We start from the raw sequence: 24577 nt of genomic DNA, 5'->3' as shown, positions 1-24577 counted from the left end.
CAGAGGTTATTGAAAATGAAAAAATTTTGATTGACAAATTAGTCGGTATTCGCGACACAGCAATTATAGGACTTGAACAGCGGAACTTTGTCACAGAACAAGAAATTATGTCTGTTTATAGAATTAAAGAGAAAGTATTATCACATAAAACGAAGCAACTTAAACAACATACATTGAAAGAAATGTTTAATAAAGTAAACAAATAAATATTAAGCTTTTTTTTTTTTGTAAATTTTGATACCCTTTAGATCATAATTGTTCTTTATTTCATAAATTATGGTTTCATATTTTTAATTTCATAATTTCTTCATGCCATCTTACCAGATTTAAACTGATGATCTATAATCCGGAAAAATTGATAATCCGCAATCGCCGACGTCCTGACGAGTCCAGATTAACGACTTTTGACTGTATATTGCACATTCTCCAGTGGTAAGAAAACATGTATCAAAAACTAAAGTCCTTATCGTGTTTGACACATCTTCAAAGTGCAATGGGGTATCTCTGAACAATTGTTTGATGCCAGGCGAAATTTGAATCCTTCTGTTTCAGACTTGATATTGCGGTTCAGACAATACAAGCATGCGTTCTCAGCAGATATTGAAAAGGCCTCTCTCCAGATTGGAATCTCTGAAATTGATAGAGATGTATTACGGTTTTTATACTTTGATAATAATTACAATTTGAAACATTATAGAATGACTCGCGTTCCTTTCGGTGTGTCATGTAGCCCTTTCATTCTGGCGTGTACTATAAAAAAGCATATAAAGAAAATAGAGTTAGAATATCCAGATATTTTTGAGATGTCGAACTGTTCGATCTACGCAGATGATGTTTTCTATGGTGCAGATTCTATGGAACAGGCTTTTAAGTTAAGTACTGGAGCCTATTGTGTGCTCAAAGATGCCGGAATGAATTTGCGTCAGTTAATACAAATTCAGAGAAATTAAAAAAACTTTGGGATGATTGTGGAATAATTAATTCAGAAAATGAACTAAATAGCTCTTTAAAAGTATTAGGGCTTAATTAGTGTACGAGTAAAAATGTAATTTCCTTGAACATAGATAACTTGTGCAAAACATTAAGCAGTTGTAGAAAACCCACAAAAAGAAATATATTAAAGGTGACTGCTACTATTTTCGATCCAGTAGGTTTCTTGGTGCCATTTGCATTACGCGCAAAATTGATAATGCAAAACCTTTGGCAGTTGGATTTAGAATTTGATGACGAAGTTCCAATTGATTATAAGCAGTTGTGGTCCGAGTGGAGCGGTGAAATCGAAAAGTTAAAGAAATCTGAAATTTCTCGAGAATATTTCCCCGGCAAATTGAATCAAAGTAAAGACATCGAACTGCATTTATTTTGTAATGCATCTATTAAAGCATATGATTCAGTTGCATATTTTAATTGGTTGAAGATGGACAGGTAGCGTTCATTATGGCAAAATCTAGAATTGCACCAATAAAACAAAAACTGACTCTTCCAAGGTTAGAGTTACTAGGAGCATTAATATCAGCAAGACTTGCTAAAAATTTAAAAGAGCTGTTTTCAATTCATGATGAAAATATTTATCTGTGGACTGACAGTATGATAGTGGTTCACTGGATTCATAGTGCTCCTGAACAATGGAAAATGTTTGTAAAAAATCGAGTATCTGAAATACAATCATTAACTTGCCCAAATAACTGGAGACATTGTAATGGAAAGTCCAATCCAGCGGACAATTTTATCTCGAGGATGTTCAGCCGAATATTTGTTGTCTTCAAGATTTGACAGTCTGGGCCAGATTGTTTAGTTGAATCAGTGAGTGCTTAGCCTAGTAAATTTATTGCGACAACGGAGTTTTTTGATGCTGAATTAGGAAAAAGTGTATAAATAATACCACAATACTATCGTCTATTGCAGAAAAATTTAATTCTCTATTGAATCTTGAAAATTATAGTAAATTAATTAGAGCTATTAGAGTGACTGCATGGATATTTAGATTTATTCACAATCTGAAAAATAAAACTGACAAGAAAACAGAAACCTTCAGGGTTCGTAGCGGTCCTTACAAGTGCTTATAAGTCCTTATATTTGAAAATAAAATATAAAGGCCCTTATAGGTGCTTACTTTTTCTTTAAAGCCCTTATTTTTTTGTTTTTAGTGCATTTTTTTAATCCTTTTTTTAAACGAACGCACATTTTTTCCCCGTACCAAAGCTGAAACTAAATAAACAACTTTTCTTCCTCGTATGCAACGTCACATGGTGAATCATACTCCCGGAAATTACTTTTCCCCCCTTTCTCTGCATTAACGTAACCTATGGTGCGCGTAAGAGTACAGACAGGTGCATGTCGTTCTATTGGTCAAAGAATTGCAAAAACGGTAGAAAATTCCGGTACATTCGGTATTCTTTTCCTCCCACCGAAATACTACACACGTTTGAATTTCTATCAAGATTTTAATAATTTGCATTCTCGTTCCGCGTGGTCAGTTCATATTTGTGTTTATTATGATTGTTATGCTTATATTATGAGCATATGCATGAATATTTATAATAATATAGTTGCAGTAACTGCTGAAGTATAGATAAACTTCCAAAAAATGGGTGTGTATTTACACAGATTAGCTCTCTACGGAATGGCTTAAATAAAAGGAAAGTAATCAAATAATCCAAAAAAAAAAAAAAAAAAAAAATCCCCCCCCCCAATACATTATACAGTACGGAGGTTGGGAGGTTCTCCCCTTTTTCCGCAAAATCTCTAATATTGAAGCAGCAGACTATTTTTTCCTTAAAATGTGCTTGAGGTATTAAGTGCTTATAGGTGCTTATTTTTTTAACTAAAATGTGGCTACGAACCCTGCCCTTGATAGCAGAAGAACTCTTTGCCGCAGAATTATATTTGATAAAAGAAGTTTAATATGAACATTTTTCTGTTGAAATTAATAGTTTAAAGTCTGGACAGTTGACTTAAAAAAACTCATACATTTACAAACTAAATACTTTTCTAAGTGAGGAAAGAGTTTTGTTAGTAGGGGGAAGACTACAAAAATCAACTTTAAGTTTTCATGAAAAGCATTCTATAATTATTCCCTCAAAAACTCATTTTACATATCTTCTGGTACGTGATGCATATGAACAAGTTCTTCATACAGGTGTAGCTAGTACTCTCATGTTCCTCCGTGAAAAATATTGGATAATTAGATCCAGGCAAAATGTGAAATGTGTTATAAGAAACTGTGTACTGTGTCAGCGTTATAACTCCCGACCGATGCGACAAGTCATAGCACCATTACCTCCATCTAGAATTGAAAAAGCAAATCCTTTTGATGTTATAGGATTGGATTATGCAGGTCCACTTTTCGTGAAAAATGAAGATACGAAGTATTATACCCGATTATTTACCTGCACAGTAACTAGAGGCATTCATCTTAAACTAACAAAAGATCTCACAACTAAATCTTTCCTACTTGCTTTTCGTCGATTCATATCAAGAAGAGGGTTGTGTTCTTTAATATACTCAGATAACGCGCGTACATTCAAGGCAGCTGATGCAGAGCTCAGAAAGATGTGGCAGGTATTAAGCTATCCCGATGTAAAGAATTATTATGCAGCAAAGGACATTCAGTGGAGGTATATCATTGAAAGAGGAGCCTGGTGGGGTGGATTTTACAAGAGACTTGTGCGATCTGTCAAAACAATATTAAGAAAAATTCTTGGTAGAACATTACTGCTACCTGAAGAATTAGAAACTGTTCTGACTGAAATTGAAGCGGTGATAAATCGTCGACTCTTGACTTACGTCCAAGATAAGGAGCCCCAAGTTCTGTCACCTGCTCATTTTCTGCTAGGGCAGAAACTTGCTAATTTGCCTCCTGTCAAATACACTCATGAAGTGTGCAGTACTAAAGAAATTCTTTTAAAAGTGCATCTATATCATGAAAAATTATTAAGTAACTTTTGGAAAATCTTTTATAAGGATTATTAGATTATTTGTTAAATCTGAAATCTGCAAATTGTGTGAACAAACACCGTGCAAAGCATGACTTGAGTGTGAACGATATGGTGATAATACATGATGAACATTTACCACGTAACATGTGGAGATTAGGAAAGGTTCTCAAAATATTTACTGGTAGAGATGTACTAAAAATAAAAACTGAAAAAGGCATTATAAAGAGACCTTTACAATTATTAGTTAAGTTAGAATGCTAAGAGTATTAATATTGTATGATAGTATATTTCTTATTGAAAATGTAATCGTAATGCTACTAATGTTGTATCTATTTTATTTAATTGCTATTTAAAGAAATGTATATATTAGAAAATTTCAAGGTTGTAGAAATGTATAAGTGTATTTATAATTTTAATTTAATTAAAAAAAAAAAAAAAAAAAAAACAAAAAAAAACAGGTTTCTTGTAATATTTCTAGTATTTTAGTTGAATTATGATAATCTTGATTTTGAAATCATTTGTTTAATATTATCGAGTTATATAAATTCTTGATTTAAATCCTGATGCTTGAACAGGAATGTTAAGAGAATAATTCTTGATGAATGAAAATTTACTTGATATTCTTGAAACATATGTAAGTTTTACATGTTCGTGATGTTTATGTGACATTTCTTGAGTACAAAAACCTGAATTTGTATTGAAATGCATAATTATTCTTGAAAATGTTCATGTATCACTGATAATCTTGATTATTCTGAACTACTGTTCAGCCGAGCCCAGTGTGTAAGACATTTTATGTGGAAATAATATTTTAATCGCCAAAGAGGGCATAAATCTTTCATGATGTTATACTTCTTATTCTTGGATCTGGCAGAGCCAGATGAATGTGTCTTAGACGTGAATAAACTTGGCAGTTTAAAAACCTGATTCGTAATGTTCATTTACCTTGATGTTATGTGTGATTTGAATTAGTGTTTTTTGAACCAGGATAACTTGAAAATCTTGACGGTTATTATAATTTTTTATAGAAGCAGTGAGTATATTCAAAATTTTGTGGCTTAGCTGTCACTGTTTTTCCATAGTGTGAGGATCATACATATATAGATATTTTTTTCATTATTTAATAATAGAGCAATGTGTGTGTGTGAAGAATACTTTCACTCATTTAGTCTGTAATGTACAAATTTCAAATGTTGGTAATCTTTTGTTATTAATACAAAAATACTAGCAAAAAAATTACATTTAATATATTGTTAGCACGCATCAATGCTGACTCACTATATTGTATACAACTTAAATTAAGGAACAACTTAAATTAAGGATGCACAACTGAGTCTGACTGGAAGGTCCTCTTGTAACAAAGTCAGTCTTTTACAGGAAATGAAGACAGAAAATATGGTGCTCGTCTGTCACTAGGATACAATTTTGGAATTTGCTCTGCAAAATATGCAGGGTTTTACTTGGATAGAAGCTTAACTAAATGTCCTTCAGACTGTACTAGACCACTTTAGTCTGAAATATCAGACGACAAAAAGGTTAAAATGACCTTTTTACTGAACTCATTAAATTAATGGAAGGCACCACTTGGGCTACAGAATACAACTCTGTGGTATTAAAATAACAAAAGATGAATTAAAATTAAAATTTAGGTCATGTAGTTTAAGATTATACAGAAAATAATGTACCTAAGCTGGTTCAAGTAATACTCAATGCATATTTAAAGTGGCTAAAGGCTGAATATTATTAACCAAAGCTGGCAACAATACGTAACTGCAATGCAAGATTACAAGAAGTTCTACCTTTAAAACATTCAAACCTTTAGGTTAAATATACAATAACCAGTTTGCATTCTGGTTAGGACTACAGAAAGAAGTAAAAGTAATCATAATACCTGGTTAATTAACATAAAATCCTATGAAATTTGCAAAAACACTCAGCAGAGGAGGGATTTAAAGATTTTGTCTAAGCCAAATGTCAGAATGGCAGAGGTTTATTATAATTATTATTATTACAATTATCCCTATTATGTAGGTTCTTCAGTACGCAGAACGATTCACAAATGTTTTCTCTCTACATTAATAATTATCTACATTTTGGATATCATACAGCTAAAAAAAAAGTCTATCACAAGTTTAAAAAAATAGATATATAAGTATTTAACAGTTAATAGACAGCGATCCCTCTAGCTTATGACCGGAAAGAAATATCGGAAAGCATGACTGAACACAGTGATTAAAAAGTAAACATACAAATGTAGGCATCTTCTCCCCTTACTTTTCTTATTTTGGATTAATCGTAATAATTATTTTCATTTCTGTGCTGAAGAACTGTAATAATTATTTTGACAGAAAATATTTTTGAATTTAATGCTTTAACTAAGTAATGGTACATTTCAAAAGTTTATCTAAATTTGGACATTTGTTATGCTTATTATTCAGTCTGATATTTCTGGAATAGACTCTTTTGAATTAAGTTTATTATCACAATATGCTTCTCTCTTGGTGTTATTAGTAGATGGATTTCATAGTTTTTTTTACTTGAATGATCAAATAATTTAAAGGTATATTGATATGCTAGATATGGTAATAGTTAACTGTGCAAATTAAAATATACTGACTATTATATATAAAACATGACATCTTATTTATTCCTTATGTGGTTTGATAATAAGCATTATAAAACAGCCAATACATTTCAATGTATACTATTTTTCAAAATAAAATTTCTGCTGCTTATCATCATTCAACTAATATAGTGGCTCACATTTGTTTTGACATTTTGTTGTATTTTTTAAATTTATTTGAATAGACCTTGTATTAAATATTGAAATACCGTATATACCCGCGTATAAGTCGAGATATTTTGGACAAAAAAAAAAAAAAAAAAAAAAAAGACTTCAAAGTGGGGGGGGGGGTCGACTTATACGCTGGGCCATAAAAAATTAAAAGAATCGGAAGTTCAAAAATTTCTTTATATAATGCAGTTGTTTTCTTCCCGCACTCAAATTGGACGACTTATCAAATAAGTCACTTGCTTGAAGTAATTTCATGACTTAAATTATGTGACCAACTAATCACAGAGTTTCATAATTTAACTAGAGTAAGTTTTGATTAAACCAAAGAACTTTCGGTCCCCGAACAACCGATCAATAAAAAAGTTTCGCCAAGAAAAGAGAACAGATAGTTTTTACGTACATATAAGTCTTTATAATAGTTATTGTTCATTCATGAAATACTTTTGTTAACAGGCGTACACATCAAAATTTAAAAAAAAAATAGCCCACGCAATAACTGAACAGTTTTGAATATTTCTTTTAACTTTTAAAAAGGGAAAATGCAGATAGATTTTACGTACGCGAATCTTTTCCGGAACAAATTCTAGAAGGTTACTACATATGATCATTTTTCCCCAATTATCCTGCGTTTTGGATATGTTGGCGACGCTTTTGCCTGCTGGATGCTGATTGGTTGTTCGGGGACAGAAAACTCTTCGGTTTAACGTCCAGATTCGACGAATTCTTTGATAGAATCACGTGCCCCACTGTTAAATCTTACTCGCTCTTGTCAGTACGTTTTTGTTTCCCTTCTTGTTTCTGTTGATATGGCTGATTTATTGGTAGTTAAACAGAAACATCAGTCGTACGCTGCTGGATTTAAATTAAAAGTTATTTCTTTCATGGAAGAGACTGATAACTGTGCTGCTTCTCATCAGTTTGGGGTTGACGAAAAATTGATTTGCGATTGGCGCAAGAATAAAGTAAAGTTACAAAAAATCCCGAAATCGAAAAAGGCGTCGCGACATGGAAAAGCTCCTTTTCCAAAATTCGAAAATGACTTGTATGCTTGGGTTTTAGAGTGCTGGCAGAATGGTTTCATTGTCACTAGAACTGGCATATATTTACGAGCAATGAAGCTTGCAAAAGAAGAAAAGTATGGTGTTCCAAACACGTTTCGTGCATCAACACATTGGTGCATTAAATTTATGAATTACCATGGTTTGTGTTTACGCCAACACACCAATTTGGCGCAAAAGTTATTATCTGATTTGGAAGCACAGGTTATGGAGTTTCAAAAATACATTATCGATGAAAGAAAAAGAACTTCTTTTGAACTTTCCCAAATAGGGAATATGGACGAAACCCCCATGTGTTTCGATCTACCAGAAAATAAAACAATTGACTGCAAGGGGGAAAAAAGCATTTTGATAAAAACGACCGAGCATGAAAAAACCCATTTTACGGTTGTTCTTTCGTGCTTGGCTGACGGCAGTAAGCTTCGTCTGTTGATCATTTTTAAAAGAAAAACTTTACCGGAAAACGTTGCGTTCCTATCAGGTGTGCTGGTTTGCGCCCATGAAAAGGGATGGATGGATGCTGACAGAACAGTCGATTGGCTTAAAAATGTGTGGGATAAAAGAGCGGGAGCAGCTTTAAAAAAAAACGTCTCTTTTAGTATATGATTCTTTTCGTGGACACTTTTCTGAAGAAGTGACAAAACACCTAAACACGACTGTGGCCGTAATTCCGGGAGGATTGACATCCATCATTGAACCCCTACATGTCTGCCTCAATAAGCCCTTCAAAGTAAATGTTAGAAAATATTGGGCAGAGTGGATTAGTTCCGGTCGACCAAAATTTACAAAGGGAGGCAACATTAAAAAGCCCGATATTACATTAATTGCTCAGTGGATTAAAGATTCTTAAAACGAAATACCCTCTGAAATGATTATAAAATCATTTTTAAAATGTTGTATTAGCAACGAACTAGACAGCACGGAAGATGATGCTGTTTATGAAAGTGAAAATGACGACGAAAGCTCTAGTAGTGATTGTAACAATACAGAGTTTGAGACTGAAAATATGTATGATGACGAGCCAATGACGACAGAAGAGTTCTATGAAATGTTTGGTGAATCTGACCATGAATCGGACGTTGAAGGATTTTGATTTTGTTTATTTGAAAAGGTATTTTTTATTGTATATTTACTTTTTTTCCTCAGATGATTTTGAATAAATGTAGTACTTAAAAAAAAAAATTTCGAAGTTTCTCGATCGATTTCGGAAATGGGGAGTCGACTTATACGCAGGTTTCTTATTGTCTACGAATTTTTTATGTCGAAGTGGGGGGGGGGGTCGACTTATACGTGGCATCGCCTTATACGCGGGTATATACAGTACATACTACAGATTTTTTTCTCAAATACTATTTTTCTCTACTTTCAGCCTTGCTTGTTACAAAATATATATCATAAAAATATTCTTTGTGATAAAATATTTATGATAAAAATGTTAAAAAGAACTCATATAATAATCAAAATGCAGTTTTGTTGAGATTTTCAGAAGAGGATGTCTAGTCATATTTTTAATTTCAAACAAAAAAACATAAGAACTATCATCTCCATATGAAAATTATTACTTGTTTAGTAAAATATACAGTCAAAAGTCTTTAATCCGGACGTCCATAATCCAGACCTCAAAGCTACAAACTTTCTGCACATGCGTCAACGCATAATGTGTTAACGCATGCGCATAATACCTTTCCACATGCGCATATGCATCTACGCATGTGCATAATGCATCTACACATGCGCATAATATGTTTATGAATGCGCATTTAATGTATAACGGACGGTATAAGCTACGCTAAAATTATCTAATTATCTATTTCAGTTAATGTTGCAGATTGTGTTGTTCGTTTATCTTCTACTTGGATTCGGCTTATTATTTTTTTGCAGACTGTTAGAGCAATTTTATAAAAGTAAGCTTGAACTTTCGATTACGTCAAAAAGAATTTCCGATTCTGGAGCTACCAAATCATCTACAAAGTGAAAGCATGTTTCGATGTTGATCAAACAAAAAGCAAAAGAAACTGCAAAAAGTGGATAAAGGTATATCCTTTGTTTCTCTAACTATTCCAAAATCTGTATATTAATTTTTGCTCTGCCGGGGGGATGTCGCGGCGTGCAATGAACTTAAAGTTGATCTGTCAGCACTATCCTTATCTTCAAGACATATGTTTTTATTTTAGGAACAGCTTGAGTATAGGACCCCATTGGCGATTTTTTGGCTTGGTCGCCAAGCCATGGAAAAGTCGTTAAAATTGAAAACACAAGTTAGAAAGCACATTTTAAGAAAAAACAATTTTAGAATATATGTTTAAACAGCAAATTTGAAGGTACATAAGTAAGTAGGGGCATATTTTAAAATATATTGGCAAGTTAAATTGTAAATTTATTATATTTTATTGCATATTGTAAAAGCAGTTAAAATTGAAAATAGATGTTAGAATGCACATTTTAAGAAGAAAAATTTTAAATACAAATTTAGAATATATATTTAAACAGTGAAACTGAAAATAAATAAATAAATGGAGGGATATTTTTAGCAGTCATACTGAAAATACAAATTACAAGCTGTAAAATTGAAAAGGAGCTCAGAATACATGTTTAAATTAAAAATATGAAAATAGGATTTAAGAATGCATGTTTAAATTAAAAGTAAAGAAAAGTTTGAAAATACACAAGTCCATGGAGGCATATTTTTAGCAGCAATATTGAAAATGCAAGTTTTAAGTTATAAAACTGAAAACAGGAGTTCAGAATAAATGTTTAAATTAAAAATAAAAGAAATGCTGGAAATTTAGTGAAGTTTACAAAATCATCGTAAATTTACAAAGAAATCCTACACTCTTCCTAATTTATCCCCCTTACAATTTCTAGAAATTTGTTGAATACATCAATATTTTGCTCCTTCGAAGAAAATGACACTTTCCAGTTTAAAACACACGGGAATGCGACAGGGTTGCCCAAGTGGAGTATTCTAGAATTTACTGGGTTACCAGAAAAACAACCGTCCAAAAAGTGTGCCAAGCCAAAAATCGCCAATGGGGTCCTATACTCAAGCTGTACTTTATTAAATTCGGCTTATAATTCCTTACTAAATGTAGTATTTCATCTCTATGTACTCCATCTTTAATATGATTTAAATCAAATTCCTTGTCATTATAAATATCATGAATACACATCAAATAGTTTTCTGGTTGCAATTTTCTAATTTCGACTCTGCGTAATGCATGCTTTACGCATGCACACGTTGAAAGAAATGTTGGCTAATCTTTGGAATATGGTAACTGGTAGTTTGGCGACATTTTGGAGGCGATATTACTACCTAGGACATCGGTAATAATGTGAGAAGCACTCAGTTCCGATTACGCATTATTTTGTGTGAGGGAAATGAGATCATGAGATATGTCATGTGACATTAATGGACGAATTACAGTTGTTTAATCGGAAAAGGGGGGAAATCTGGAAATTTCGTATTTAGCTATATTCTGTGTTGTGCGAAATGTGACATTAATGGACGAATTACAGTTCTTTAATCGGAAAAGGGGGTTAATTTGGAAAAGCTTCATTGTGTGTTCTGTGAAATAGTGTTGATTAATTTTCGGATTGCTAGGCACTATGTAAAGTGAATTCTAAATTTTTAAAACGTAATAATTAATAATAAGTTGACTACTGGATTTCGGATTTAGAAATTAGCAGTAGTACTGCAGCTGATTGGAACTCTTTCTGTAGGGAAATGTGCGTGCCACGTAATGAAGATTCTGAAGAAGATTAGGTAAGTTAGTATTTTTAATCATTTGAGGATATTATTTTTATGCATTGTTCTAAATGTAAGGAGTAAATAAATTAAAATGGTATTATTAGAAAATTGTTATTAGCAATGATTTAGTTTAAAGTAATTAGGATTGTAATCTAATTTTTATTAATTTAATGTATGTGCTTATTTATATTTTAAGTAGTGTTTTTTAATTTAATTATACTTTAATTTAATGATCGTGATTTTGTGAGTTATATGTTTGTAGTATTTTGGAATACGTTGAATATTTTCATGAAATTTTTCTAATTTATGAGAAAAAAGCAGTGTACATGGATATAGTGAAGAAATGCCATTTTTGTGCAAATCTGGGATGTTTTTTTAAGTAAGAATAAGTCGACATGTACATGGTTTAGTGATATTTTAATTAAATGATAGTTATTTTGTGAATTTTATGTTTGTAGGAGTTTGGTATACGTTTCAGTTGAAGTAAACGTGTATGGAAATAATTTAAATATTTGACACTAAGTATTTGTAACTATTTTTAACGTTTGCGCATAAATTCGTTGGTGACGTTTATAATATAATAGATAATTTAGAGGTAAAAGCTTTTGGATATTTTATTTATTTTATACGTGGAAATGTTCATCCTTGGAAAGGGTACATACTTTTTTGCGATCAGGTAATTTCATATATGTGCTTTTTACCGAGTTTAAAGATTTTAAAGATTAAGAAAATTTTCCTGGATTTTCGTGCAAAATTTTCTAATTTATGAGAAAACAGCAGTGTAGATGGATAAAGTTAAGAGTGTGTGCAATGCCATTTTTGTGCAATTCTGGGATTTTTTTTTAAGTAAAAATAAGTCGACGTGTAAATGGTTTATGTGTATGTGCTATTCTGAAAAACACGCAAGGAGTTTGCGATTGTGCACTTTTTCCCAATTTTGCACTTAATATTTGTCATGATTAAGCAGTTTTGTTACATAAAATTTCTAGCATAAGTGTAATTCGGCTGGTAGATTGTTGGAAAAAGTGTTGAGTAAATAAAAAGAAATGAAATATGTCTACTTCATGAAGACAAAATGGTGGCGAAAAAAAAAGTAGAGGATTGCTGTAGCAGAGTTGGTCGCCAAAAAATCGCCAAGTTACCATAATCCAAAGATCAAACGAAATGTTTAATAAAGTAAACAAATAAATATTAAGCTTTTTTTTTTTTTGTAAATTTTGATACCCTTTAGATCATAATTGCTCTTTATTTGATAAATTACGGTTTCATATTTTTAATTTTATAATTTCTGCACGCCATCTTAGCAGATTTAAATTTATGATCTATAATCCGAAAAATCCGGAATCGCCGAAGTCCCGACGAGTCCGGATTAAAGACTTTTGACTGTACTAGGATTAAACCAACTCTTTTTTTACTAAAAATGTTTTGCATTGCGTTATTGAAAATAAGCTAATTCTAAAAAAAGATGATAATAGTGTACGCAAAAGAAAAAAAAAGTCACTTCTCTAATATTTAGCACTACATATTTGCAAATAGCATGAAACACATATGTGTCCGAAAACAAATGCAAGCCACTGATGGTAAATTTTGAATCTTAATTGTTACTCCGAAAAACAGCTTACTTAAGCAATTATCCATTCCTTTTTTTAGTATACAAAAGCTCATATATCATTTTACTACCTCAATATAAAAAGTATCAAACAGGAAAAACGAAAAAAAAATTCTTATATTATAAATACGTATGGCTAAAAAAAGAATCCAAGATACTATATTCACACTAATTAAAAATTTTAAAATAAAACTATAATTAATTCAATACAAAATTCAATGTTTTTACCACTTAAATACAAAACTCAATTAAACACCTTTAACTCATTACTATTTATTCCGCATTCATACTTTCAAAAGAAAAAGCGGAATCGGCGCAATACCAAAACATTGCTATATCAATGTTGCCAATCCGATTTTCCAGAAAACTCAAGACCGTTATTTTAAAAACCCTGAATAACAAAAATAGAAAAGAAAAGAAGAAATAGATTGCAAAATATAACATTTTAGTAAAAAAAAAAATTCCTTTATACCCTGAAAAGGCATATATAATAGCAAAATCACAGTTCACAATAATCGCTAAGCAGAATTAGGGATTAAAAAACATTTCTAAGGTTTTGGTTTAGTTCTGCTTCGAACAGCATGGGAGTGGGATAAGTGATCCACCTCCACTGGCTGCCTATGAGTAAGGCTCCTCTAAACCAGGCTGAATCACCAACTTTTCTCTCTTGGCGAGGGAGGGAACGCGCTACCAATTTTGGCGCGTTTATCGCACACGATGGCTGAATGTCTGCTGTTTTTTTTTTAAAGATTTATTTTATAGACGCGCGGCATTCAGCGCACATAAACTTTTCGGATAATTAATTAATTCTCGAATAGTATATAGACGTTTTCACTTAAATAAAAATTTCGCGTATATTTTGTAAACATATTCAAAATAACTTATTCTTTAGATGTTTCAGTTTCGTTAGCAGACTAAAATAAATAAGATATGAATAAAAACTTTCAATAGTGTCAAATGGGGAAATAGTTAAAGCGTAGAGTGTGCAAATAAATTTATCTTAATGACATTTTAACAAAAATTTCCATAAAAACACTGTAAATTCATACTAAAAAAATAACTTAAGAATATGTTGTCATTTTAGTCTGAGGTATATGGAAATAATTGTGCAAGACTCTGAAGAAATACTTTCTTTTAAATGTGTGAAATATTTCATAACATATATGGAAGAAGAAAGTACAGCATTTTGTGTTTTGGATGACTTTCACCAAATGTAATATAAATACGAACTAGAAACCGTAATAAAAAGTCCTTCCTCTCCAATCAGATCACCTTTGTGTTGCATTGTATTTGTAATACTTCTAAAAATCCAATTTTTACCTAAATTAAAAAAACAGTTATTCCATAAAAGATAATAAATTTGAACGTATATAGAATGAATTTTGTAATTTGAGTTATGTTACAAAATAATTCATAGTTTATATATTTTATACTAATAATTTAGATAAAACCTGTCCAATTTAAGAATGTGTGTTAACCACATTCTTAAATTGTAAAAGGACGACTTAACCACATGTAATTCATTTCAAAGCATAAAAGAAAGCTTATTTTTTATTTTACACAGCAACAGCATTTTCATGCAGTCAAGTTTTTTTAATTGTTAGTTATTATACATAATACTTAATTTTTAACACATTCTTATTAGAAAGCATAACTAAGAAACTTCTTTTTAAAGCCCCACAGTAATTGCAAAGAATGTCGTTAAATTTACAAAAGTATTGAAGATATATTGAACAGCATTATAACAAGAAACTACTGTACAAAATATGTAAATTTAACATAACTTCTTTTTTAGTATTTGCATAGTTTCCTCCAAATGAACCTTAATGGGAAGTTATCTTGCAAAAATTTAAAAGTATTAAAATGGCCTCTATTTAAGATGTAACTGCATTTATAATTATTTTGTAATTGTGAATAGATTATATTATTGCAATTAGATTATGCACTTACAACATAATTGCATAAAGTAATGAAATTAAGAGTTCACAGATACAATGTAATATAATTACAAAGCAATTATCTAAATTGTAATTATAATCACTTATTTAATACCACAATATTATTACAATCACAATGTAATTTAAATTGGGTACTATATTTGTATACCCTCCATTCAAAAGGAGGTACTGATAAGCCTGGAAGTTATTATCAACAAAAAGCCTGTTCAGGACAGTTTGATGACAATTTCCACCGGGCGAAAAGTACATTCTTAAGCCCAGGCAAATCATGACAATAAAAATCATTTAGTCTCATGATTCACTATATTTCAAACCCTAAATTTGAATTCTGCACCAAATTATTTACCTATATTTTAATATACTTTATGAATTATTAGAAGCGATATGGCAAATATCTTCTAAAAATAACTGTAAAATATTTGTATCCATTAATTGATTCAGATACACACTTTTATTATTTAAGTATATCAAAATAACAGTTTCATGTTCCTGAAATACAAAAGTTATGAAAAAAGTTAAAGTAATATTCTTAGAAGCATATGATATTAGTCACCAGCTGCAAAACAGTTAATTTTTTGCCCTAAATACAAGTTTATTACACAGTAGTCATACGTGTAACTTAATAACATGGTATATAAAAAATTAATGATAATAAGTTTATCAGAAATGAATTAATTCTGCAAATAAACTTTCTGCATTTGAAAATTTTCTACACCTGAGGGGAGGGAGAGATCTAGTAAAATTAGATTTATTATAACTTCAGTTGGACCAAATACCTTCTCTCTCTCTATATATATGCATCACTAAAGAAATAAATAAAATTATCATGCTTAAAAAACAGATGTACCATACCAGTTTTTTTCCCCTTGTTACCCTTTACATTGAGAAATAACAAACAGTACAACGCTGAAAAATACTATCTTTGAAATTTTATTTAAATGAAGAAACACACACCATCTTTTTATTTAAGCATTACACTTCAAAAACAGATACACATACCAATTTATTTTCACTAGCCTTTATACTAATAACATGCCATATAAAAATGAAAAGAATTATCCTTGAAATTTAGATAAAATGAAGTAACACAATGAAAAATTTATGCACACGGACATCTTTTTTCTATTGCATGTTGTCTGACATGATCCACAAGTGCCTAAAAATGTACCCAAGGAAACACATTTCAATATTAACAAAAAATTGTTTACAGATTAAAATTCATTCATTTCATACCAGTATTATAAAGATCATGCATGAAACAAATCTGCTTTCCCATACTTTTAAGTAAAACTGAACTGAAATTTTATACTGGAAAATATGCTATATTTCTATATATTAGAAACAAGAAAATAATACCATAATAATATACTCATAGCCTAGCAGAAAGTAACATATATAACATCAAACACAGAAATTTATATACTCGTAGCCTAGGAAAAAGTAATACATATTACATAAAACACATAAATTATTTAATATAAAACATACATACCTTCTAAAATTATTTTACTTTTTGTTTCTTATTGGCCGATGCTGATGAATAATGAAACGTTATGGGCTCTTTTGTTGATAAGATGCTGTGTAAGGCCTTTGCATCTAGTAATAAAAAAATTATCAATAATTACTTTCTTAAGATTACAGCATTCTGGCATGGCCACATGCGTACATTTATCAATTATTCTTTCAACTAATTCTTTTGTGATGGCTGATTGTAAACGAAGGAGTACATCTTTACATTTTTGAAATTCTCGTTCAGCTTCCCTACATATTTGATACATTCCTGAAGAGATGACCTTCAGTCCACCTTTATTGCTATGTTTTGTAAGAATTGTGCGATGCTCGGGTATGTCAGGTTCCAGCATGTCCTCTGAAACGGTCATAGCTGTTTTACAATTTTCACATATGCTTTTTTTTTTCAACAACTTATTATATATGGCTCCTGCGATGTAATGTATATCATTTTCTTCCACAGCTGGGGGCAAGCGACGTTTCACTGCCACTGCAGAAGAGGTAGATGGCACTACAGAATTGGAGATAGGATGCAAGACCTCCTTTCTGATAGCAACCTCTAATTCAGAAGCATCAAAGAGGCTGTGGTCACTTTCAGAACAATAATTTGGATTATTGATATCTGAAATGAACTGTGATAGGCACACTAATTTCAGTGCTCTCTTGGCTTGCAAAGCAGTAGGCTTTGCACCCAACTTTCGTCTAATCTGTGAAAAGGCATTTTCCAGCGCATCTTGTGTCAACCTGCCTGGTAAGAAAAATGTAAACCCCTCGGAAAATAATTCTTTTGAGAGTTTCACAACACTCAATGTGCTCATAATAATGCCAGTTTGAAATGGCTTCCATGCTTTCCCAAACTGAACAGTTTCAGTCACATGAATGAATTTCAATAAAATATTAAATTTCTCATCTTGATTTTTGATAGTGATGCCTTTTTTGGATGCCTTGTAGTCATAATTGTAAACCATTCTGCTACAAGTCTCAGCCACCATGCAGAAGTTAATGCTTCTTTTGCAACTTGGTGTAAAATACCTGCTTTTTCAATAGCAGCAGCTGTTTTTACAGAAAACAATTGCACAGCAGATGCCCCATTCATCGAGGAAAAGTGTGTTGGAAAGAGATGAACTCTGTTCAAGTGATGTAGAGATCTCAGGGCAGCATCTGCTTCTATCTCACTTGACCAGAGTCGTTTCACATACACTGAAGATACTATCCTCGATGGCAAGGCATGCTGGTGGCGAAATTCCTCTGGTAATATTATAATACTTGAAAGAAATGTATTTCTCATATTTTTAATGAGATGTGGTACATCTGCAATACTGTGAATGAAAACATCAGGTCCTCCAATGTTGTAATTTGTCTTCCTATCTCTCCTAGAGACAGACACATCCAATGACGACCACATTGCTCTGTTATTGCTTCCCATATCTGAAACAGAGGCTCTTACAGTTAAACCTATTTCTGTAGCTGCTACTACAGTTCTATGAATTAGATCTTTCATGTCAGAACCTGATGTTGAAGGCCCTGTTAATTCATTGGCAACAATCTGTTTCCATGATGTTTTAAGGCCTCTAAGCATTACAATAGTGTAATGCTTAGCTTCCTAACATAACATTTCCAATGAATGACTTAGACGATGTATCAAAATCTTGATATGAAGCTATTTCCATTTCGTCAACTAAAAGGCAGCAGTTCCTATCAAGAGCATCCAATGAATGAACTTTTGTCTTGAGGAAAAAAAACAAATTTTCTAAAATGCCGAAATTAATTTTTATGTCCCTAATCCTCCTGTTCAAGGTACTGTACGATGGTGCTGGATATCCAGTACTTCTGAGGTAATTATATCCACGTTTGCTCAAAGCAAATTGCATCTTCAGTCCTTTTATAATGGACTTTTCTGACCAGTTCCTTTTTGACTGCACAGCAAGGGTTCCTACTTGCTCATCGGACAAAAATGATGTCAATTTTGCATCTTTTTCTTGAAGCTGTTGCTCAAGGAATTCTATTTTTTTTAACAACTCTTCATTTGAAGCAGGTAGAGTTTCCTAAATTCAAAAAGAAATAGTAAACATGTTATGCTGTGATTATTTTTTTAAACAATGGTTGACTGAATTAATATATTTGTAATAACAATGATTTTTTCAACAATTTTTTTGGAGAATATTAAATAATTTACCACTTCAGTATTTGGCTTAGGACATCTTACTTCTCTTATCCTCTTGTCAGTTACAGATGGTGGTGGATTTGGAATGCTAAAGAGTGTTGGTACTGCAGTTTTTCTTAGTTTTTAACTATCTTTGCATAGTGACTCAAATTGAGATTCCTCAAAATGATCCTGTAAATACATAAAGTAATAAAAAAGTATACAAAATAAATAAAAGTACAAAAAACAAACCACACGAAAGAAATGTGAGAAAAGTGTTTCACACAGTGAGGTTGTGCCAAAGGCAGCAAGCATGAACTGTAAGTAAGTATAGGCAATAAATAAATATGCAGGTAATTAAATTAGGCCCAGTATTATAAAAAACTGAAACAATAAACAAACCATGTCTAACATATCAGCAGCAGCATCTTGTAAGTTTGGGCAGAATTTAATTATCCAATATTTATTTTTTGCCTATAATTTAAAGTGTTCTTTAGAACATTATCCAAAAATTAAATGAAGTAGTGTTTTGCTATAAAATTAAAAACAACTAAAATAAAACTTTATATTTCTTGCTATATTTTTTTTAAAGAAAAACAAAATTATTTTTTATGATTATTCTACAATTTTTAGGTTTTCTTTCCCCCCCACTCCTCTTTAAGAAGAATAAAAACATAAAGCACATTGAAACAGTTCCGATAAATTTTGAAACTGAAAGTCCATCACCTTGTTCTCCACGGGACTAAAATAAGTTTCCCCGGTCTGAGAATCTTCTTGGATTTGAAGAGGTTCTCTCATCACACTCTGAAGCCAGGTCGAAAAGAGGAGAGCGTCTGGACACAAATCGTTGAGGAGTCTTTCCAGGGAATCGAAGGTGGTAAAAGGGGTATAGCGGAGAATCCGGCTAGGGCGATCCGACGTATCAATCCAGAGATCCGTCGTTAAGGATCGGTTAGGGCGAAAAGGGGCTCGAGAGATCCATTGCTGAATAGTCCGTTGACTTTTCGAACTCATCCAAGTCCCTTGCTGGGAAAGGCAAGTCACGAGTTCCGATCCTCGAAAATAGAGCGTGCCCGACCCCAAGTAAAACGTGAGGGGAATTGTCTTGGCGAAACGGAAACGAATCGCGAGGGAAAAAGACTCTCGCCGTAACCACTCCATGGCATTTGGTTTTCTCTCTCTCTCTCTCTCTTTCTCCTGAGGACGAGATGGAAAAAAAAAAGAAAAGACAACTTTTCTCTCGGTTTCTTTTATATATAGGAAGAGAGAGGGGAAGGAGTGTTCTCGAAAAGACTCATGGGAAATTTCTTCTTCTTCTTCTTTTTGGGGTAGGTGGGAGGAACTCGTTTTTTTTGGTGGAGAGAATGCGTCGGATGACATCCCGAGACATTAAAAAAAAGAATAGATAGGATGGATTCTTCAAGTGGGAAATGCGGGGTGGCTAAGGGATCTTATTTTAAAGAATATTATTACCATTCTTCGAGGGTGAGACGTCTTACCATTAAGTCAGGTAATCCGAGATGATGAGCATTCCTTTTGACATGCCTCATATGTTTTCTAATAGTTATGTAACATAAATTTTCCAGGCTAAGAATACGTGGTTCAACAGCATAATTGAGTAACCGCATATTTTCCTCTTCCAATTTTCCATTTTTTCGCCAGCGTTCTAAAACGGTTTTGGGATCGCAACACCGGACATTTGCACCAGCAAGCAACAACATATCCACGATGAGTTTGCATCGTAATTGACAGGCATAGTGTAAAGGGGTAAAACCAAAAATATCATGTTTGTTCATGTCGCATCCAAGAAGAATCAGTTGCCGAACGATATCATCCATTGAGAACAAAATAGCGAAATGTAAAGCATTTCTTTTCGTTAATCTGTGTTCATAAAAAACGGGTGGTTCCGCGTTTATTATTAATTTTGTGAATATCCATTGATGAAAACTGTTAGAAAAACTCATATTGAATTCAACTCTATTAAATTTACGCGTAGCTTCTTTGATAGATAGGTAGGAGATATCCTTAAATTCTTCACTGGACGGGGTTCTTGAGAAGAGAGGGTAGAACCATGTTGGAGAGCACACACTCATTCTCAAAGGAAACACGGATTGAACTAAAGCGAAACTCGGAATGCTTAAATAGATGAGCGATAGTCCGTTCTTAAAAAATTGGATGGTTTTGTCCATCGAGTTGGCTGGGAAAAATTTCTGAAAGCCAAGAAAAAAAATTTCTAAACCTAAAAAAAAAAAAAAAAAAAAAAAAAAAAAAAAAAAAAAAAAAAAGAAAAAAAAACTTTTGGTTAATTTTTATCATGTCTTAAGACATGATAAAAATTAACTGTCTCTTCCTTTTGTCTGAGAATGATGTCTCATCCTTTCGAATATGTTTCTAAAAATAAATTTCCAAGAAAGAAATGAGTCATGTTCTATTTTTAGAAGCATATCGAGACAACAGGTTATCAACATCATTTGAAAAAGAGGGTATAGTTAATTTTTATCATGTCTAAAGACATAATAAAAATTAACAAAAAGTTTTTTTTTTTTTTTTTTTTTTTTTTTTTTTTTTTTTTTTTAAGGTTAAAAATTTTTCTGAGAGAAATATTTTTCCCAACGACTTATCTTTTTTACTCTTACCTACTTTCATTCCCCCCCTCTCACTCTTTCTCTATATAAACGATTGCAGAAGGAATCGCGGCTCATTTTCTTGAGCAGATAGGTCTAGAACAGATGGCTACGGGAGACTTAATCATGACGTGTGAAGACGATAATGAACCCTGTTTGGACTTGCAACCTTCTTCGCCTTTATATGAATGTGTTTCTTCGGAGAATGAGTATATCACGTCGTGGTCTGATATATCGCCAACTCCTTCTCCTCCACCTGTCCGCCGTAGGATCAAAAAGAAGAAACCTAATCCAATTCGTGATACTCCTTCTCTGAATTTCAATCCACCGTTATCGCCCATTTCGTCTTCTTCCTCTCATTATTCAGAAATAATGGACCAATCCTCTCCACCACACATGCGTTCTACAATCGAAGATCTTCCCTCCTCATCTCATTCTACTTCTTCTACTAAAAAAAAGAAATATCGAACTGAAATTCATCCGAGTGTCATAGGTGTGCTGGCCATCACGTCTGATGGATACACTCTGACAAACAGTGTCCGGTTTGCCTCTAGAGACATGAAAACGTATCGACCGCATACCAAATGGATTCAGCAATTGAATGAGGATCTGCGAAAACTTCATATTCAAAGACTGTATGTCGCGAATGAACATTGTCGAAAAAAAATTTATCAATTGCTCCGTGTTGAATCTGTATGGACAGTAAGCTATAAACCTTCTCGTCGTCCACAGCAATGTGAGTATTGTGGAACGAAATATTGTCATCGATTTATGGCTATGATTGCCCTGCAACAAATAGTGAAATATGGTGTCAATAAATATATTCATTGAAGAACCAAATGAAGTGTCTTTTTTTTTATAGATGATGATTAGTATTTTGTCCAACCTCCTCTATGTTCTATGACAGATGCAATTCGTCGAGGCATGGACGCGATTAATGTTTCAAAATAAGTTTCTTCCAAACTATAAAAAGCATCGCGGACCAAGTCCCATAATTCCAATCGGTTTCGAGCTACCCGATTCGCTAATCGACGTTCTAATTCCGCCCAAACATTTTCGACGGGATTCAAATCGGCTCCTTTAGGAGGCCAGTCTTCGACCATAGGAATTTCATGTTCTCGAATCCATTGTGTGACGCGTAAACTCGTATGGATCGGAGAGAGATAGTGCATAAACAAGAGACGGTGTTCGGTGATCAAAGGGTTTAAAGAAACATCGGGAGGTTGACTATGATCGAGAAGCACCGGCTCTAAAATATTAGAGAGGTAATAGTCGGCATTTAAATGCTGGATCCCGATTCGACGGATTTGGTTGGGAAATTTTCCGCTCATGCATATCCAGACACTGAGATTAAAACGACCGGAACGTTGACGGCCTTCTAACGCAGAAGAAAAATAACGTTCGTCTTGATAACGCAGGACCTGTCGAGGCCGCCATACGCGAATAGGACCGTACCCGATCGAACTGAATACTTTCTCATCGGAAAATATAATCCGGGACCAATCATCGACCGTCCATTCTGCACGCTGAGAAGCAAAGTCGTAGCGTCGTTGACGATGAATCTCCCGCAAATAATCTTTTCGGACGGGGATGCGCGACACTAATCCTTTTTCTTTTAATCGTCGACGAACCGTTTGAGCGGTGCAAGGCACTTGTAATCGACGACCAATATCCGTCGCGGGTAAAAAAGGATCACCCGTCGACATTTCAAAAATACGTTGATCCATTTCTTGGGTCGTGGCTCGAGGTCGGCCGGATTTGTGTTTGGTTTGATAGTTCTCCTCATTTTCCGAGGAGCGGGAGATCCAATATTGAACTGTGGAAGGAGCGACATTCAAGTGTCGAGCAATTTGACGAACCGTTTGCCCTCGTTCATAATACGAACGACGAATTTCCCGTCTTATTTCAATAGGTGTATACGGCATGATAAGAATAAGAATAATACAAGTAGGATCTTGGTTACCATGTTCCTTGATTTCATTTCAACGTGTCACGGTCCCGATAAAATCGTAACAGGTGTCAATGGTCAATTGCAGTGCACGGAATGTGATCAAATTCAAGATGCGTATGCTTTTATTTTACAAGCATCCTTTCCTGATGACAGTGATCCGTTCTTATCGGCTCGTCTAGCTCGAGAATATGCGAATTGGACGGGAGATTTGAACGTACCCTGCACATTTCCTCTCATAGGGATTCCTGGTATTTTACCGATCCGTAATGTTTCCGTCACGTTACGTATTTTATTAAACGGGATTCGATTATTACAATGCGTGAATGCCCCTTTTCGATCCCAGGCCGAACCTTTTGAATCGTATGAATCGCTCGAACGGTTCATGATCGAATACATGGACGAATACGCCCAGCATATTGAAAAAATCGCCAATGAAGAGAATCACTCCCAAGTCGATAAAGCGGCTCTGCACGCTCTTTTCACCAACATGAAATCGCTCATGGAAAATGTCCATCAAGACGAGGACCAACCTTTCAACTTCTTAAGTTATTATCACAAAGTCCTAGCTCCCTACGTAAAAATATGTGATGGCGACGATGCTTCGTTCCTTCTACCTCCTACTTCCAAGGATGTTGAAAAGGATCCCGCTTATCAATTATGTTTGGAAATGAAAGCCTCGAATCAAATTCGGGCTCGTTATTCTCCTTACACGACCCTATTTGATCTTGTGCACGTCATGATTTATTGCAATTTATGCCGGAACGAACTCAACGTGGTGGCGAATTTCGTGTTTGAGTTTGGAGTTCGCATTTGTCGTCGCCCCTTCTTCTTCAAAGAATCGTTCTTGGCCCAGCAATTGCGAAAACTGGTCACTTCTCAAATTACGTACCATCGGAATACAGAATTCTACTACCTCCTTCGAGAGATTCAACAAGGCAGACGTGCGATGCCTTATCACTAGAATTTATTGAAAAAATGAGTCGACTCGAAACCTTTTTAGCGAAAGTGTTCCTAGGAAAAGCGGATGATCGAATAAAGCAGTTTGCGTTCAAACAAAATTTCCCCTACGTCCTGTTTGTTCCGAAAGAAGACGAAGAGACGACGAAAAAAGCCACCCAAATTGATGAGTACCTCGGATAGCTTTTCGGGACCGGGTTTATTATTTCCAAGCTCAAAGGTAAAGGATTAGTGAAAGGTTCGATCGCGACGGGTAAGAAATTTTACCGTCTTGTACAGAAAGTGGCC

General features: G+C 33.4%; 1 protein-coding gene and 1 long non-coding RNA gene across 5 annotated transcripts in view; one reads left to right on the top strand and one right to left on the bottom strand.

The window, feature by feature from the left end:
* The window catches only part of LOC118204997 (lanC-like protein 3), a 39979-nt gene extending 26471 nt beyond the window's left edge, over window positions 1-13508 (bottom strand). The window contains exons 1-2 of one of the 4 annotated variants that reach the window (XM_085823867.1): window positions 13376-13489; window positions 322-630 (exon numbers count right to left, since the gene is read on the bottom strand). The gene's annotated coding sequence lies outside the window, so the exon portion shown is untranslated. Of the gene's footprint in view, window positions 1-321; window positions 631-13375 lie in introns of all 4 variants that reach the window. The other 3 variants (XM_085823868.1, XM_085823866.1, XM_085823869.1) reach the window with 3 other exon arrangements.
* Window positions 1-17529, top strand: part of LOC146995445 (uncharacterized) — a 51442-nt gene extending 33913 nt beyond the window's left edge. Inside the window, exon 5 of the long non-coding RNA XR_015043059.1 lies at window positions 17078-17529. This is a non-coding gene — a long non-coding RNA (uncharacterized LOC146995445). The remainder of the gene's footprint in view (window positions 1-17077) is intronic.
* Window positions 17530-24577: the final 7048 nt, after the last annotated feature.

This window comes from Stegodyphus dumicola, chromosome 9, assembly GCF_044657685.1.
Source record: "Stegodyphus dumicola isolate Sdum_Otavi_A_Nest chromosome 9, ASM4465768v1".
In the NCBI taxonomy this organism is placed as follows: Eukaryota; Metazoa; Arthropoda; class Arachnida; order Araneae; family Eresidae; genus Stegodyphus; species Stegodyphus dumicola.
Note: the sequence above shows the minus strand (reverse complement) of the source record. Positions and strands in the feature narration are given on the sequence as shown.